Source organism: Callorhinus ursinus, unplaced genomic scaffold (genome assembly GCF_003265705.2).
Source record: "Callorhinus ursinus isolate GAN/ISIS: 27379988/994484 unplaced genomic scaffold, GSC_fseal_2.0 scaffold17, whole genome shotgun sequence".
Classification (NCBI taxonomy): domain Eukaryota; kingdom Metazoa; phylum Chordata; class Mammalia; order Carnivora; family Otariidae; genus Callorhinus; species Callorhinus ursinus.
In genome coordinates, this window is record NW_027397079.1 from 29,584,842 (window position 1) to 29,603,435 (window position 18,594).

Here is an 18,594-nt window from a genome sequence, read left to right on the forward strand (position 1 = left end):
GAGATGTTTATTAAATACAGCAGTCTTTTCTGAGAATTAATTGTTGGCTTTATTTTCCTTTTATTGGTTTATGCTCTGTTCTTTATTTTTTCTCTTTTTTCCTTTTTTCCAGTTTGATTTTCCATTCTTTTTCAAACTTCTTGTGTTGGAAGCTTAGATTATTGATACTCAGTCTTCCTCCTTTTCTAATATATGCATATAATGCTATACATATATTGTGCATATATATATTTACATATGTATATATTCACACACACACACACACACATACACACACACACTATATCTTCCTTGTCCATTCATCTACCAATGGACACTTGGGTGGCTTCCATATCGTGGCTATGGTAAATAATGCCAAAGTAAACATAGAGGTACATGTATCTTTCCAAATTAGTGTTTCTGTTTTCTTTGTGTAAATACCAGTAGTGGTATTTACTACTACCCATGTTTTAATTGGGTTGCTTGGTTTCTTTTGGTTTTGAGTTGTATCAATTTTTTAAATATTTTGGATATTAATTCTTTATCCAAGATTCATTTGCAAATATCTTCTCCCATTCACTAGGTTGCCTTTTTGTTTTGTTGATGGTTTCCTTTGCTGTGCAAAAGCTTTTATTTTAGTGTAGCTCCAATAGCTTAATTTTGCTTTTTTTCACTTGCCTGGAAAGACATGTTCTAAATATATTGCTAAGGCTGATATGTAAGAGATTACCGCTCTTGTTTTCTTTTAGTTTTATGGTTTCAGGTCTCACATTTAGAAGTTTGATCCATTTTTAGTTTATTTTTGTGTATGGTGTAAAAAAGTGGTCCAGTTCCAGTTTTTTGCATGTAGCTGTCCTGTTTTCCCAATACCATTTATTGAGAAGACTGTCTTTTCCCCATTATATATTTGCTTCCTCTGCCTTGGATAAATTGACCATATAAGTGTGGGTTTATTTCTGGGCTCTCTATACTGTTCCATTGTTCGAAGTGTCAATTTTTGTGCCAGTACCATACTGTTTTGATTATTACAGCTTTGTAGTATTTCTTGGAATGTAGGATTGGGATACTTCCAGCTTTATTCTTCTTTCTCAAGATAGCCATAGATGTAGAAAAAGCATTTGATTACATTTGTTCATAATAAAAACTCTCAACAAAGTGGGTTTAGAGGGGACATACCTCAACATAATAAAGACCATATATAGCTAACCTCATGCTCAAAGGTGAAAAACTGAAAGCTTTTCCTCTAAGATCAGGAGCAAGGCAAGGTTGTCAACTCACAGCACTCTTAATTCAGTATAGTAATGGAAGTTCTAGCTGCAGCAGTCAGACAAGAAAAGGAAATAAAAGGCATTCAGATTGGTAAAGAAGAAGCAAAACTGTCACTATCGATGACATAATACTATATAAAGAAAACCCTAAAAAGTCCACCAAAAAATCTTAGAACTAATAAATGAATTCAGTACAGTTGCAGGATACAAAATTAATATACAGAAATCTGTTGTATTCCTAAACACTGATAATGAAGTAGCAGAAAGAAAATTTAGAAAACATCCCCATTTACAATTGCACCAAAAAGAATAAAATACCTAGGAATAAATTTAACCAAGGGAGTGAAAGATCTGTACTCTGAAAACTCTAAGGCACATGGACACAAACAAATGGAAAGACATTCCATGCTCATGGGCTGGAAGAATTAATATTGTTAAAATGTCCATATTACCCCAAACAATTTATAGATTCAGGGCAATCCCTATCAAAATACCAATAGCATTTTTCATAGCACTAGAACAAATAATTCTAAAATTTGTATGGAACCACAAAAGACATCAGCAGTTATTTATTTTAACGTTTGTATGTAATTGCTATATTTAAGCCTCCTGATAGGTTCATTTCTACGGTCTTTTCTTCTGGTTTTCAGAGATTTGCTCTTGTCTCTTGTGTGGTTGGTAATTTTGGATTGGGTATCAGACATTGTGTATAAAAATATTTTTATGGCTGTGGATGGTAACATATTTTCCCAGAAAGGATTGTCTTTTCTTCTGGAAGGTACTGAAATAGGAAGAGATTAGCTTGATCCAAAAAGGAACTGAAATGACTCAAAGTTGCATTTCAGTCTTTATGAGAGTTTGCTCTTTTTGGTTTCCCCTTTCTTTTAGGATACAGCCCTTCAGAGTCTTGACTGAAAGACTGGGTGTTTTTCCTTATGGGTCCCAAACTCCCAATTTTTGTCTCCCAGTCCATGATACTGCTGAAAGCTCTGAGCCACAGTTTTCTGCTCAGCCTCTTTGCCATATATTGCTTATGAATAGACAGTTGTCTCAAGTGAAATGCATTTCTCTTCTTTCCAGATCTTGATCCCTCAAGTTCTAGCTGCCTTAGTCATTCTCCAGTGCCTTCAAACATTTTCCCTCCTCCAGCATTTATTATTGTTGCTGGAAATATTAGTATGATACAAGCAACTCTGTTATAACTGAAATTAGAAATACTGCCATTGAAAGATTTTAAACGTTGGAATGGTATCTGATTTGCATGTGAGAACGATATTCCTGACCATCAGTAACCTCATCTTTACAACAAAGGATTTTGATAAAAAGTGTTCTCTAAGGCCCTTTTCAACCCCAATATTTTGCAAGTCTTGAGAGTATTAGTAGATGTCATTCCATTATTTCAAGCTGTAGAAAGCCCCAGGGCTTTTATTATTAATTACTTAAAGTTAGAAAAGAGTAGGCTCTAGGGAAAATGACCAATAAGCCTTTCATCTTTGGTGTCTTCTTGTGTGGCTTCTTTACTACACTTCTAAGTTCCAGGTGCATCCTCTTGTTTCTGAGTCCTAGAATTCTAGGCACCCAGAGTACTTTTCAGTAGCCTGACCACTCTTTCCTCATGTGGTGGTATGACATTCCACACCCTCTTCTAAAGTGTTTTTACTCTAGCTCAGCATTGTTAGTTCAAGACCCAAGTTTGGTGTAGGGCTCCCTTAAAAAAAAAAAAAAGTGTTTTTACTCTTGAATTAAGTTCCACTGCGCTCCTTGCCTTTTACCAACACACATTTAAAAAACTCCTATTCCCTCAGTATGATTGTTTAATTAAGCATATTAACTCTAAATAATAGAAGTTCCTATTTAATGTCACATTCCCATAGCAAAGAGTGTTCACTTTACAGACGTAGCAATATTTGATTGTGTGACAAAAAGCAGAGCAGGATTTCAGACTCTACTGAAGAGGAGTATTTGTATAAGGGGCTTTCTTGGTATTTGTTAAATTCCACTTCAAAGTTTTATTGGCTACTCTGCAGACATTTAAACTTGGTTCTGGGTGTGAGACAAAGTAAGGGATGTTGTTGTAAAGAACTTGGGAAATAAAGCAAAGTTTATTTTATCTCTCAATTAAAATGGAATTCTCAATTAAAATGATTTTTTTTTTTTTTACTTAGAGTGAATACTCTCCCATTTGAGAAGTTTTTAGAAGCTCATTATAATGCAAACAATATGGTTAACTTTTAAAATTTTTATTTTTATGTACTTTTCTACATAGTGGGGATCATTCATCATTTGAATATTGCCTTAAAATTTCTACTTAAATTATATGCATGTTTTTCATGTTGTAACTCTTGGTAAGCATTATTTTGTGTGTGTGTGTGTGTGTGTGTGTGTATGACATTTTGTAATGGTACCTGTTCTTTCTAGGGTGGATGTTTATTTAATTGTTTCCTTATTGTTGGACTTATTTTCTATAATAAATAACATTCTTTGCAGAAAATATTTTTAAGACATGGTTATAAATTGCAAAACTAAGACATTTAACTTCCTGTTATCCTATCACTACTCTTGATAGGCACCTAAATTTTTCTTTACTACATTTTATTCCCTTCTTCCTTCTTATTTCCAAAAACTGAATATATGTCTTATTATACATATATCATTCCTTCACCACTCCTACCTGTTGATCTTCTCATTTTTATTTATAGGCTTGTCAGGTATGGAAGATAGTCATCTCACACAACCCACATCTCTCTTTTGACCTGATCATAAATATTTCACTTATATCTTCCCCAGCAAAGCATCTCTCTAGGATTTACTCTCTTGTTCTCTATAGTCAGTAGGCCTTCACCATGCTGTAGCTGGCTAGGACTGATTGCCTTCCAGGTTCATTAGGACATGTGTGTAGACTGGAAAATTAACTAGTGAGTTCAAGGTGAAAATTCTTGGCCAGTATGGGGCCTGTGAACAGGATTCTTTTGAGTTTGATTAGTGATACAAGGATCCTAATATCATAGTCAAAGACATACCATTACTACTGAATATGCAAGTAGTAGCTCTAGTCAACTGGTTAATTTTTAGCTAAAGAGTTAAAAGACAAAGATACACTTTAACTTATGTTTTTTTGTTACCTATTGAAGAGTTTAAAAGATATTTGCTGACAGTGTTAATGAAATTTCTTTGATTTTGACAGGCTGTGAGCTTATTGAGGTCTAGAAACCCCAGCAAGTGGTACAGTTTCCAGCACCTACTAGATAATTTTTCATTGACTAGCATTCCATGTGCAATATAATCATATGGCAAAATATTTCACAGTGATTTTTAAATGTTCATTACTTCTTCATTTGTTTACCTCGATTAACCACATTCAGTGATTTTGTGATTGTTACTTTCTAAACAACTTCATTGAGGAGTTACAAATAGCTATTCTAAACCCTTTAGAGTCTGGGATCAGTAGATGTTAGTTAAGTGGATAAAGTTATTTTGATGTTTTGAGGCAGAACAACTGTTATCTGTTTTGGAGCCAACATACTGTATGGCCTTTTATAATTCCCTCAATTTTCTGAAATTTATGTTTTCTTCAGTGTATAGCAATAATAGCTTAAAACCACCACTGGCTTTTTTCAAGGCATCTTGCTGGCTAATTTCATAAAATTTGAACCACAATAGATATGAATGAAGAATCATTTGTGGCAATGCTCTTTTCCAAATGTTCCTTTGCTTTGAATGCCATATCTGAATATTAAATTGTTTCTCCAGATGTTATGGGTTCATATTTCCTTCTGGCAAATTTAATTTTTGGTTCCTGCCTATGTTTCTCGGGATTTGTATTATTTTTCTGTCTTAGGTAAGGTTTTTATAAATGTTACATGTTTTAGAGTTTGGATTCCATTCACATAGAGGATATTTCCAATGTACTTTTGCTCATCCACTTCCTCTCTTGAGAATGGGGGAACAAAGTTAGCTCTCTCTCCCATTCTCTGATAGGGAGAGGGCTACTATGGTTTTTTTCCCTCCTAATATATTGAGCATGCTGACCCCCTCACCTAAACCTTAGGTCAAAGGGAAAAGCAGTGGTTGTTTTTAATTGGATGATTGCTACCATATGCTTCTCTTTTGGTGAGATCCAAAGAAAGAAAGAATGGCCCCTCCAAAAAAATAGGACTGAAAAAGGGCCTGTGGAGCATGTAATGAAGGTCCAGCCTTTGACCTTTGATGATAGGCATGTCATGATGTGAGTTTTAGCTCTTTCACCTACTAATGGTGTAATCTCAAGTGAGCCATTTAATTCATCAGGGACTCAGGTTTCTAACCTGTGAAATTATTTTGATCATTATTTTTATGATGGATAAGAGTAAGTAGCTTATTACTTTGTTGTAAAAATCACTTGTGATAATTGTTCTAAAGTGCTTGGAGTGGTGCCTGGCACATATTATGCACATAATGAATATTAGCTAAAAAATATTAACGTGATAAAATACCCCAAGAGTGAAAGAACAAATGCTCTGCTTCAATTAATAAAGGATTAAACCACTTGTAAGTCCAGGATTCTTAATGACTTATCTCAGAAATTTGCTCTGGAGAAATGGGCTCTGTCTCTACCACAGAACTGAGGAGATGTTCTATCGTTGGTGTCTGAGGGTAGCCTAACTTAGAGTCCTGTCACCTGCTCAGTTGCTCTTGTGAAAGCTTAGGTTCTCAGTGTAACTACTGTATCACATTTAATGACTGTGTACCATAAACCTTTCTCACCAAGGGGCATTTCTCTAAAAGCAAGCCCAGAAGATGGAGATGGTGGCCAGAGCCCAGGGCGAGCTTCAGCAATCCATTCACCAAAGGAGATGTAGCATGTATACCTGTAGCTGAATGGGTCATGGAGCTAAATAGACAACTGAAAAGGAGAACTTGCATCCTTCCACCCCCTTTTACCTCTTGCTTTCTTTAGGGACAGTCTTTTGGTAACTAATTTTATCTGTTCATTAAAGTTTAGCAATCATGACAAGTGTTACAAATCAGTGTTATTTCACTGTAAGCAGTCCTTGATCTTGGATCCTTTCAGTCTGTATCATTTAACACATTTTACTTTTAGAGAGACTTGGAAGCACACATTTCAGGCAAGTATCTGAGGCATTTTATGGATTTATAGAGCCAGCTACCTGACAGTGTTGTCAAAAGGAGAAGCAACACTGTTGGATGATGCAGGTACAGAACCAAGCCAAGTAGTTGGTTAAATTGTTCTTGTGGTCTTCCTTTGAGATCACCTTATTCTGAGATCCTAAGAGAGTTGAAATGTTTCTATTTTGATGTATTTCTCTGAAGATCACTTTAAAAAATCTTCAGGAGTGACATTTATTAGTCTTGTATTTTCTCTGGTCTTAACTTGAAAACTTTTGCTCATCAAATGAGAGTACTTTGAGAGAATATTTTCTATAGAAATTTTGTATTTTGCTCCATTAAAATCCTCATTTTTCACATTAAAGTGTATGCTCAGATAAAACAAACCTCATGGAGAATACATGATCTTAGGATCACACTATCTCATTGCCAGGCTGAGATTTGCATTTATCTGAAAATTTGAGTGCTGAATCTTCTTAGCTTTGAAGTTACTCTGGATGCTCCAGAGGGGGTGGGGGGGGAAGAGAGAGAGAGAGAGAGAGAGAGGGAGAGAGAGAGAGTGTGTGTGTGTGTGTGTGTGTGTGTGTGTGTGTGTGTGAGAGAGAGAGTCAGTAACTCTGAATTACTTGTTTAAATATTCTACTTCCATAAATGTATGCTTTAGAAGGCAGCTGCCTTTTATGCAAAATACATTTTCACATATAACCTTGCTTTTTGAAATTGTTTTCTTTTTTTATTCAAAGAATTTACAAAATCATTTTGTGGTTTGAAAAGTGGTTTTGGTTTTATATAAAATTTTATATGTTTAAAAATTAGCTAATAAGCAGTGACTTACTTTAACAAGTAAAAAGCTTTATTTTCTAGGACCATTCAACAATTTAGTTTGCTTATGACAATCCACTTTTCTTTGTTAAAAGATAATATTTAACATTTATATAGATCTCACAGTAGTGCTTTATGGATGTTAACTCATTTGATCCTCACAATAACCCTGTGGGGTATTACAATCCCCATTTAAGAGATGAAGAAACTGAGATACTGTAAATTGTCTAAGGTCACACAGCTGAAAAAGTATAGGAACTAAGATTCAAAACAATATAGTTCTAGTCTCTGTGTTCTTAAATGCTAGAATAAGACTTATTTATAACTGATATAATGTAACTGGTCTAAACATTAATAATATTGGTTTTATATTCCACTTACATATAGTTTTTATCATATGTAGTTAGTAGTTGTTGCTATGTAAAATATACTTGGAGTTAATAGAAACCTTGTGTATTTCTGTTTTTTGTTACTTAACACCAGCAACAGAATCTGACTGCCTCAAAGTGCCTATAACAGGAAGAATACAGTCATGAGCCTCAGTGTATGCAGCTAAGTCTGGTCACAACTAGAATACATCTCATGTATATTTTATAAACTACAGAGTTACAGTTGCCACAACCAGAAACTTACTCACATATTTATACTTTTATACATATATATGTGGATGTCTCTCTGTGTGTATAAATACCATCTAATAAGCTGATAATTTATACTTTAAATTAGACATTAGAATTTTAACAAACCTTTTTTTTCTTACATATGTATTAAGTTGCAAAGTTAAGGTGTGTTCCCTGCTCTCATATGGCTTAACCTTGTTTATGAGCAAGGGACGTAATTATTACAAATACTTATAGACTAGAGAGAAGGAAAGAGAGAGATCTTTACTTGCTACTATACAAATTTTATTGTAATAGAAATTGTCTTTCCACACCCAAAACAGTTGATTATTACCCAAGGAAAAGGTACCCACATTTCACCTCTGTGGTAGCTACTATTTAATGAACCTTTTTTTTTTTTTTTTGAGAGGAAGACCACTTTTATTGCCCCTCCTGGACCGACGCCCAGTGTGGGCGGGGCAGGAGGGGTTACAACCTGCTCTGGACAATAAAGGTGCCCTCAGCGGATGTGGGCCATGTCACCCAGAAAGGGCGTCTTCATGCAGCCGGTGCAGAGCTGACCATCCAGAGCGGCACCTCATGCTGTAGGGAAATGCGGCGCAGGTAGAAGGTGAAGTCACACGGTAGTTGAGCAGACAGCTCAGTCCTGCAGCTCCTTCATCCAGGCCGCCAACACCTGCTGCGATTTGGCGTCCTGGTACGTCTGCATGCGCTCCAGCAGCCCTATGAGCGCCTGCTGCCACCTCAGCGAGTGCATGTACTGCTCCATGTTAATGATGCGGATCTCGCGCTCTAGCTCGGGGATGATGGCCCCCGTTCGCCAGCCGTGCCACAGCATGAGGTCCGCCAGGTCACTGTACAGGTGGTCTCCGAAGTAGAGCACGCGGGGTCTATGCCATTATGTCAGGCGCAAGAAGTCATACAGGTTTCCCTGCAGATAGATTTTGCCCTTCTCCGGGCAGGTGATGCGGTCCCAGTGCAGGGAGCCCTTTTCATCGAGTTTTCTGAAAGGCTTGCACTGGCCAGTGAAGAAGCTGGGTTTGTCTGCCTGGACGATGACCACGTCGAAGAGCTGACGCCAGTCGGGACCCACCATGTGCCACATCCCCTTGTCCACGAAGCTGAAAGGGCTGTTGGTGAAGAGGAACAGCTGCTTCCCATGTGCCACCAGGTGGCTCAGGACAGCGAACGTCTCGTCCCCTCTCAGGATGTATTTCTCCATATCCCGCTCGATCCACTGGTACATGAGGCCCTTCACGTGCACGTCTCGAATGGCATCCGTCACATCCTTGTAGAGGAGCTCCTGGTCAAACTCCAGGCTGTGCCCCAGGAAGTGGTCTACCACACAGGACAGCAGGGCCATCTCTGGCAGCGAGAAGATGTCCATGAACTGCTTGATGGAGGGACCCTTGCCGTAGAAGCTGCTCACCTGGTACAGTGGGATGTGCTGGGTGCCCCCATATAAATCGATCACCTCCTCGTCAGGCACAGGCTGGAGGCCCCTGGAGGCCGTCCCCAGCTGCACGTAATGGAAGGCGTCGATCTTCATCAGAAGGCTCTTCTGAATGTCGTAGTGGAGGCCTCGGATGGCAAAGCTGGGGTCATAGTCATACTTCCGGATCCCCTCTGGGTACTTGTAGTGCTCAATCAGGATGTCACGGGCAGCACTGAAGATCTCGGGGTACAGCGTGTCTGCAAACTGGGCCAGCGTGTAGTCGTAGTCGAAGCCGTAGACTTCGACGTGATCACGCAGGCTGATCTCGTTGTTGGCGTCCTGAACCGCTAGGTTCAGGATACTACAGACCTCGGGGGGGCAAGATGTCGTGCACCAGTCTCCGCATGTCCTGGTAACGAGCCCACAGGTGCGTGCTGAGCTCGGCGCCGCCAGCGGGCGCCGGGGTGGGCGCGGAGCGCAGGGCACCCGGGCAGTGGGTGCCAGGACCCGGGGGGCCGCAGCCAGGGCAGGAGGGCGAGGACAAGGAGGCTCGCTGCCCCTCGTGGCCCCTGCAGGGCAGCCAGCACCGAGCGGCCGCCCGCAACCCCGCACCCGCCATGCCAGCTGCGCGCCGCCTGCGCAGCCCTCGGCCCGTCGGCCAGTCCGCCGCCCTCCGACTGCCTTTAACGAACCTTTTACATGTGAGAATATATGAACTACTCTCTTTCTCTCCTATCTATCTGTCATCTATTATCTATCACTTTTTTCAGTTCTTATATTTAAACTTCATGATGGCCAGGGTTTCATTAGTTTTGTTCACTGATGTATCAAGCCTTTAAAATGGCTCCTAGTACATGTTGGCACTCAGAATATGCTTTCAGAATTGAATAGAATTGTCTATTATAAGGTATTTCTCTTTATCTTCAATTTGACAAAAGAGAAAAGTGAGGCTCAGAGAACATGAGTAATTGACCCAGTGTCACCTGGTTAAGTGACAGAAGCAAGAGTGCAGCCTCTTTTCAACTGGCTCTGGTCCATACTCATCATACGTGATGCTGTGTCTAAGGAGTCTCTCAGCACATTGGAGGGGAGCATCATCTGGGGTCCTTCAGACCACAGGTATTCCTGGTCTTTCACGAGTGTAAAGTCCTAGCTGAATTCAGAGTTTGTTTTTGTTTTTTATGTTGAACAGTTGTGTGAGCATCCGTGAGAGCTTGGACTGTTGGATTACACTATACTTCATAAGACATTTTGCTTAGTTCTTTGAAGCCTTCCTTCTACTCTTTAAATTAAGAGGAGAATATGGCCTAGCCTTTGGGAGGTGGGGATGATAACATAGGGGACATAGAATAAGTAGCAGTAAACAATGAAATGGCAAAGTGGTTGGAGAAATGGGTTTCAGGAGATTGAAAGGCAACAGTCAGGAGTTCCAAAGGAAGTAGGAGAAACTAATAATACAAGAAATGTGTAAGAGTTTTAATTTGTTATAGGTGAAATTTAATTTATGATAGAATATTTTCCTCTATAGGGAAAAGGCAATGATGAAAAATTTTTTTAAATGTTTTGTTACTCATATTTAAGTATCAGCTATATCGTAGTACCCAATAATGTTTATTGATTTAAACTAAATAACCACCATGTTCTAAAAACTTTAACAAATACATGAAACTCTTTAGTGGACTAAAACCTAAAAAATAGGTATAACCTATTTTGTAAGTTTTTTATTTTAACATATTTTATGATTTCACAGTTGAGAGGCTTCTTAGAAATTGGTCTATAGCCGAGTATAAGCTTTCAGCTTTATGTTCCCTTTTGCAAGCACCACGATTTTTAGTAATCTTTGAGTATTTCTGATCTTTTCAATTAACTTAGAATATTTGCATTTAAATCTCCATTGTCTTGATTCAGGAAGAGCTAGCAACACATCCCAAAAGGCAACCAGATTTGAACAACCATGTAATACATTTCTGATTTACATAAGTATGTTCCACCTCAGAAAAGTTATCTAAATGACAAAACTCACTCATTTTTATTTTAATGCCCTGAAGGATAGCCCAGATAAATGGGAACTGGATTTGAAGCCTGAGTAATAACACATTTTAGGATGAGAACAGCCATCATTGCTAGTTTTGAGTGTTCATCATGTGGAGAGTACGGTTTTAGGCACTTTAACAAGACACTAATTATCTTTCAGGCTGTTGGATAAATACAAATAAGCATGTAAAACTAGATCACTAGGCTCATGAATTGAAATGGATGTAAATGGACCCCAGTGTGGAAATCTGAATTATAATGAGAGCTGACCCATCTAGGTCAATATCTTTACTTGTCACTGGTTCCCATTACATCTTGTCCACTCCCCTTTTTCTGCTGGAAGAAGAAAAAGAAAATGGGCCAAAACGGATATATGTAATGCTAGGAACTTTGCTCTGTTGGTTGGATTAAACAGAAATGAAATGGGTTAGCTACGGAACATGTAATGGAAGGGGTGCAATTTTTAATAACATTTAAAGGGAAAAGGGAAAAGGAAAAAAGACACTTTCACATTGCAGAATACATAAGAGGCCTTTTAGATGTTAGGGATGACGTGAAAATCCAGAGGTTAAAAACATGGCAAGAAATACTGGACCACAAATAGGTTTATCTAAATTGAAAAAAATGAAACAGAGGTATCTGGCGAGGAAACGAGACAAATAAGATTATTTAGTGAGGAAATGAAGCAGGGGTCCATGGGATGGTGGTGAGATTAACACATGTTACCCAGTTCACCCTTTTCATAGTATGTATAAACAGAGTCAAACAGTTTATTCAGGTAACTGGATTCCACTGAAATGTGTGATCATTTTTCTGGCTGACTGTGAAATGAAGGGATGTACAATTGGATTAGAACCTTCATGAGAAGACATTCATAAGGAAGCAACAAGAGCTTTTCCAATTGCCTGTTGCTCCAAGTTCATATAGTATTCTTACCTTAATATCCTCATGATTTGGTTTCAATCCCCTCGCATTCTCCAGGGAGGCTGTTTTTACCAATATTCCGTCTAAGATATGCTCGATATGCTCACACCTCTTTATCAAAATGATAGCCATTGTGACACTTCTAGCTCCACGGGCTTTCTCCAACTATTCTTATTAGCATTGATTTCTTTTTTCTTTTATCTTATCTGACACATGTGACTAGCACTACACGGAATAACATTTACTTTTTTTCTCTCTTTTCTTTCGTGCATGTTAATTTTATCTCTCTCGCCTAATCAGAAGGTCTCAGTTCAAAGAATAACCATGAATACAGAACTCAAGGTTTTGATTGATCTTGCACAGCCCTTTTATTTTACAAGAAGGGAACTTTGTCGAATGGAGTTATAGTGATACCGAGTGCATACTATTTGTCAGACAGTTGTGACATTTTAATATGTATCACTTAATCACCCTAAAGATTATAGATGGTATACTCTTATTGTCACCCCCTTACAAATAATAAGACTGATAATGCAGGGGAAAAAGGACTTGCAAGAATACACAGCTAGTAAGAGACAGTGCTGGGATTTCATTCCAGACCTTCTGGCTCCAGCTTTTAACTTCCCAAGTCAGTGACAGAGGTAGAACAAGAACCCACAAGTCTTCTCTCCATTTCAGGGCTCTTGATTGTTCTAGATACTTTGCACCAGTGTACCTCCTACACAAGTACTATAGACGGAATGTTTGGGCTCCCTCAGATTCATATGTTAAAACTCTTATCTCTCCAATATGATGGATTTCCAAGGTGGAGCTTTTGGGAAGTAATTAGAATTAAATGAGGTCTTGAGCTCACAGCTGTCTTCTTGCTGTGTTCTCACACAGCAGAAGGGGCAAGAGTGCTCTGTATCTCTTTTATTGTTATTTTTATTTTTCTAGCTTTATTGAGATATAATGGACATGTAACATTGTATAAGTTTAAGGTATACAATGTGTTATATACTGTAAAATGACTACCACTGTATACTGCAAAATGATTATCACTATAGCATTAACAATACCTTCATGTCACATAATTACCATTTCTTTTTTGTGGTGAGACAACTTAAGATTTACTTTTTTAGCAATTTTCAAGTATTTAATACAGCATTATTAACTATAATCACTATGCTCTACATTTGGTCTCCAGAACTTATTCATCTTATACCTCAAAATTTGTACCATTTGACAAACATACCCTCATTTCCCAAACCTTTCATTGTTTCCCTAGCAATGAACATTCTACTCTGTGTATATTTGTGTGTGTGTGTGTGTGTATAGATAGATGATAGATAGATAGATAGATAGATAGATAGATAGATAGATAGATAGATAAATGTTTATCCATTCCTCTGTTGAAAAAAACAGGTTGTTTCCATATCTTGGCTATTGTGGAATAATGCTATTATGATTGTGGGAGCGTAGGTAACTCTTTGTGATCCCATTTTCACTTTCTTTGGATATATATTCAGAAGTGGTATTGTTGGATCTTATGGTAGTTCTATTTTTAATTTTTTGAGGAACCTCCATACTGTTTTCCATAGTGGCTACACCAATTTACATTCCTACCAACAGTGTGCAAGTGTTCCCTTTTCTGTACACCTTTACCGATACTTGTTATGTCTTGTCTTTTTTATTATAGCCATCCCAACAGATGTGAAATGATATCTCATTGTTTTGATTTGCATTTTTCTGACGACTAATGATGTTGAGCACCTTTTTCATGTACCTACTGGTCATTTGTCTATCTTCTTTGGAAAAATATTTATTCAGTTCCTCTGTCAATTTTTTAACTTCATGGTTTGGTCTTTTGCTGTTGAGTTATATGAGTTTTTATGTATTTTGGATATTAACTCCTTATCAGATGATCTGAATATTTTCTACCATTACATAAGCTGACTTTTTGTTTTGAGGATTGTTTTACTGTATAGAAGCCTTTTCATTTGTTGTAGCCCCATTTGTTAATTTTTACTTTTGTTGCTTGTGTTTTTGATGTTATATCCAAAAAACCATTGCCAAGACCAATGTCAGGGAGATTTTCCTCGATATTTTCTTCTGAGAGTTTATGATCTCAGGTTTCTGTTCAAGTCTTTAATCCATTTCAAGTCAATTTTTGTGAGTGGTGAGTAGTTATGTAGTTAACTCTTATTCTTTCCATCGAGAAACCAATGTGTATAGTGTTTAATTGAATGGTTTCAGGTGGCAAAATGATTTGGTGTCAAAACAACTAGATTTTCTGATGTGTCAAGTAGAAAGTTAATTTATCAAAACCTCTCTATTGCCCAGTTCTCTTCCAATATACTCCTTATCTTGAATTCTTTGGAAGTAGTATGCATTATAATTTATCAGGAATGATTTAGATGTATTCCTGTCGAGAGACATAGAGATGGATTTGATAAAATTCTCTGAGGTCCTTTTTGCCTTAGAGTAAATGCTCTTTATCATTCTAAGCTTCTTACTTCTGTTACTCTGAGTAATAGTTGAACTTGATCCTGTGGATTCCCCAGAACAATTCATGATACTGTTTCCATAGTTTATGTACTTGAATTTTTTTTTCCTACGAGTCAGGCTGTATTCTCTCTTTAACTCAGTATGTTCTTTTTCACTCTGCTGGTTTGACTTTTACCATCATAGTTTCCCTTTTTATTTCCAGAGTTTATAGACTGTCACCAGACTTTCCTCTGTGTCCTTTAGCCAAGTCATCCATACTTTGCTCTTCTAATCTGTTTTAACAGGCTTCCTGTTACTTATATCTCTGTTCTTATACTTCCAATTTGTTCCAGATTTTTTGGTAGAGATTCCCCTACACCAAAAGTAGTATTCCAGGTGCAGCCACTTGAGAATTTAGTGGAGAGAAATCCTTGAAGCTCTTTTTATTGTGAAGTCTTTCCATCTGCCGTTCAAAGTAATTCTTCCACTTGGGCTGCCATTTTGGAGCACAAACTCACCTGGATGGTGACTGCTGTCTAGCTTCAGCTCTTTTCCAATGGGTCCTTCTCAGAAGACCTCTTTTCCACATTTTTTCCCCTGTGGGTATCTGTGTTTTCATTCATCTTCCCCTAGCTGGCCTTTTCCCAAACTGCCTCTCGTTTTGCTATTTGAGCCCAAAATCTGTAACTCCTCTCAGACCATCTGTATTATTTCTTTGTCCTTGCTGATGCTTTGCAATGTCCCCCAGCTTTCTGTATCTGCAGATTTCATTACATACTGTTTACTACATTCTAAAGATCATTAATACAGATGAATAAACAGAAAAGGGGACCTTACTCAGACATCTGTGGAATTTCTCTAGACGCCCCCCACAGCTCAATGCCATTATTTTATTTCACCTTTTTGTTTTTTGGCCAGTGTTTCATGTAATTCCCTCTATGAGCACCCTATTCTTATATCCAAGTGACTGTATATAATGTGTGCTTTTCCTATACCACTTTATAATTATATAAACAATTCATCAGGTTTGTCTGATAGTGTTTATCCTTTATTAAATCCAAGTTTTACTGACAGTTTCCATTATTCTCTGGATCAGGGAAGCACCTGGATGGTGCAGTTGGTTGAGTGACTCTTGGTTTCAGCTCAGGTTGTGATCTCAGCGTCCTGTGTCAGGCTCTGTGCTCAGCACAAAGTCTGCTTAAGATTCCTTCTCCCTCTGCCCCTCCTCCCCTCTCTCAAATAAATAAATAAATAAATAAATACATCTTAAAAAACAAAAACAAAAAACCTTAAATGCATATGGAAGGCCCAAAAGATCCACATAGGCATGTGCAGTTAATAGGAATTAACAACAGTCTTTCCAAATGTTCATCAGTTGTCTCTGATTTTGAGTGATGATGATTTATATCTAACTTATATTGTAAAATCAAATGAATAGATTTTTTAAATTGAATAACCACCGTAGTTATATTTAGAGATCTGTGATGGGCTGTCATTGTCATATGATGTAGTGTATATTACTCTTTATGATTAAAACAACACTGAAGGGCAAGTGTTTTCAGGTACACTACTGATCCATAAGTTACTTTCATGAGAATTAGGAAAAGGTGCCCTCTCCAGAAGGATGCAACCCATACCTGGACACACAGCTGGGAGGGCAGAACACAGGCTGGATTTAAGGACCCTTTGACATTTCCGACCAGATTTCTTTGTGTTGTGGTACAACAGCCCAAACGTATAAATGGCAGCCCTGATTTTTCTTTTCTTCATTTATTTTATTTTTTTAAGATTTTATTTTTCAGTAATCTTTACACCTAATGTGGGGCTTGAACTCACAACCCCAAGATCAAGAGTCACATGCTCTACCAACTGAGCCAGCCAGGAGCCCCAACAATTTTTTTTTAAGTAAGCTCCATGCCGAGCATCGAACTCGCGACCCTGAGCTCAAGACCTGAGCTGAGATCAAGAGTTGAACGCTTAACTGACAAAGCCACCCAGGCACCCCACTTCTCTTCTTCATTTAAATGAAGAGGAATAAGATACCTGTAAGAGTTAGATTTGGGATTGAAACCGATCCAGTTTCATTGATGCCATGTTACTCTTCCTCAAGTGGTAAATATGGATCTAACTTCTGTTTCTGTAATTGTAAGCTAAATTCAAACATTATTTTGTGCCTTTGTTTACAAAAGAATAGATATAATTTAGTATATAACCTTTTTTTCAATATTCAGCTACAATATTGTTTTTTCTTCCAGTCTTCAGATCCACTGTTTTTATTATTATCATTATTATTTTCTCTTATAGTATCCAAGAAAGAGTCATGGAGAAGAAGCTATAGTCCTCTGGTTTAGAGATTCTTTTCACTGTACTCAGTGACTGGCTGAACCATGTTCACCTATCCCCCGTTTGCCTATTTGTCCATTCAACACTATACAAACACACTCATTCATGATATTAAATACTGGTCAATTCAGCCACATGCCACTCAAGTGCAGAAATGTGACTTAACAAAGAACATTTTGAATCCTTTGACTCTGACTTAAATTATTAGATGTACCTAAAAAGGGATAGAGGGCTTGGGAACTGGAATGTGTATGCACACACACACTCATTATACATATACATAAATGTCTGTAAAAATATATTTCCATAAAGCAAATATAGTGTAAAGGAAAGTATTTACCAAAGCATCGTATCTTTTAATTGTCTTTCCTTTTCTTACCATTTTGCTTTTATTGAAATGTGTCTCCCACTTTAGCCGTAGAGCTTTTCCTTGTTGAACAGTGTCGTTTTCTTGCTCAACAACTCTGACATTCAGGTAAATGGAAAGAAAATGGATATGGGAGTTGTGTGTTTATAATGCCACTTTGCCACCCTGAAATCTATGCAGATAATCTACTTGGAAGGCTTTGCGCCCCAGTGGAATACAGAACCGTGTAAGTATCCTGCATTGATTTACAGCACCTGCTACAGCTGCTTGGATCTTGGCAGGCATTTTCTCTGCTGCCAAATGCTGTTGCAATTGCTGGGCAAATCTAGATGGAGGTCATATTTACTGGACATGTTTATAATCTGCAAAGCGATCTAAGCCATCGAGGGCTAATTTCCCAAAGATCAATGACTAAGGGAGGATTTCAGAGGTTATCGTCTTTATCCAATTTCCTGTGTCTTGATGAGATGGCTGAAACCTGTTTGGAATCTTTCTGATTAGAAACTCTTCTGAGAGTCAATAAAGAATATGACATTCATAAATCTAAATGAGAGGTGTCTTGGCTGCCTACATGGTGATTCATGCCATAAGCCTTTTCCTTGCCCCTAACAGGGTGTGCTATCGATGAGACAAGGTCAGATTTAAACCAAAAGTCTTGAGAGGATTTGTTCCCTCCAGCTGAATTCAAATGACTTTTTTTTTTTTTTTTGCCATAGTTAGTTGTACTGTTTGTATTTTTTTTTTCTCTTGGTTCAGTTTGATTGCAGTTCAATTCAATGAAAATTCATTTGTTAAGTGATTATTATGTCTTCCAACTAACTTAGAGGAAAACATAGCTATACTGATGTGTGCTACAGGTCATAATATCGATCTGAACAAAGTGCAATGAAAGATAATGACAATAATAGTATCTAATATTTATTGGGTACTTACTATATGTTAGGCCCTGTGCTAAGCATATCACACACATTATTTTTTTAAAAGATTTTATTTATCTATATTAGAGAGAGAGCAAGTGGGGAGAGGGAGAGGGACAAGCAGACTCCGTGCTGAGCATGGATCCCAACCCAGGGCTCGATCTCACTACTCCAAGATCATGACTTGAGCCGAAATCAAGAGTTGGACCCTTACCCAACTGAGCCACCCAGGTGCCCCCCCCCCCATTATTTCCTTAATCCTAACAACAAACTCATGAGTTAGGCCCTATTATTTTACCTATTTTATAGATGA

The 18,594-nt window shown here is 37.8% G+C and overlaps 1 protein-coding gene and 1 pseudogene across 1 annotated transcript in view; one reads left to right on the plus strand and one right to left on the minus strand.

The window, feature by feature from the left end:
• NRG1 (neuregulin 1) overlaps positions 1-18,594 on the plus strand; it is a 1,085,273-nt gene that overhangs the window by 315,922 nt on the left and 750,757 nt on the right. The gene's annotated exons all lie outside the window — the stretch shown is intronic.
• Positions 8,295-9,849, minus strand: LOC112834529 (5'-nucleotidase domain-containing protein 2 pseudogene; annotated as a pseudogene).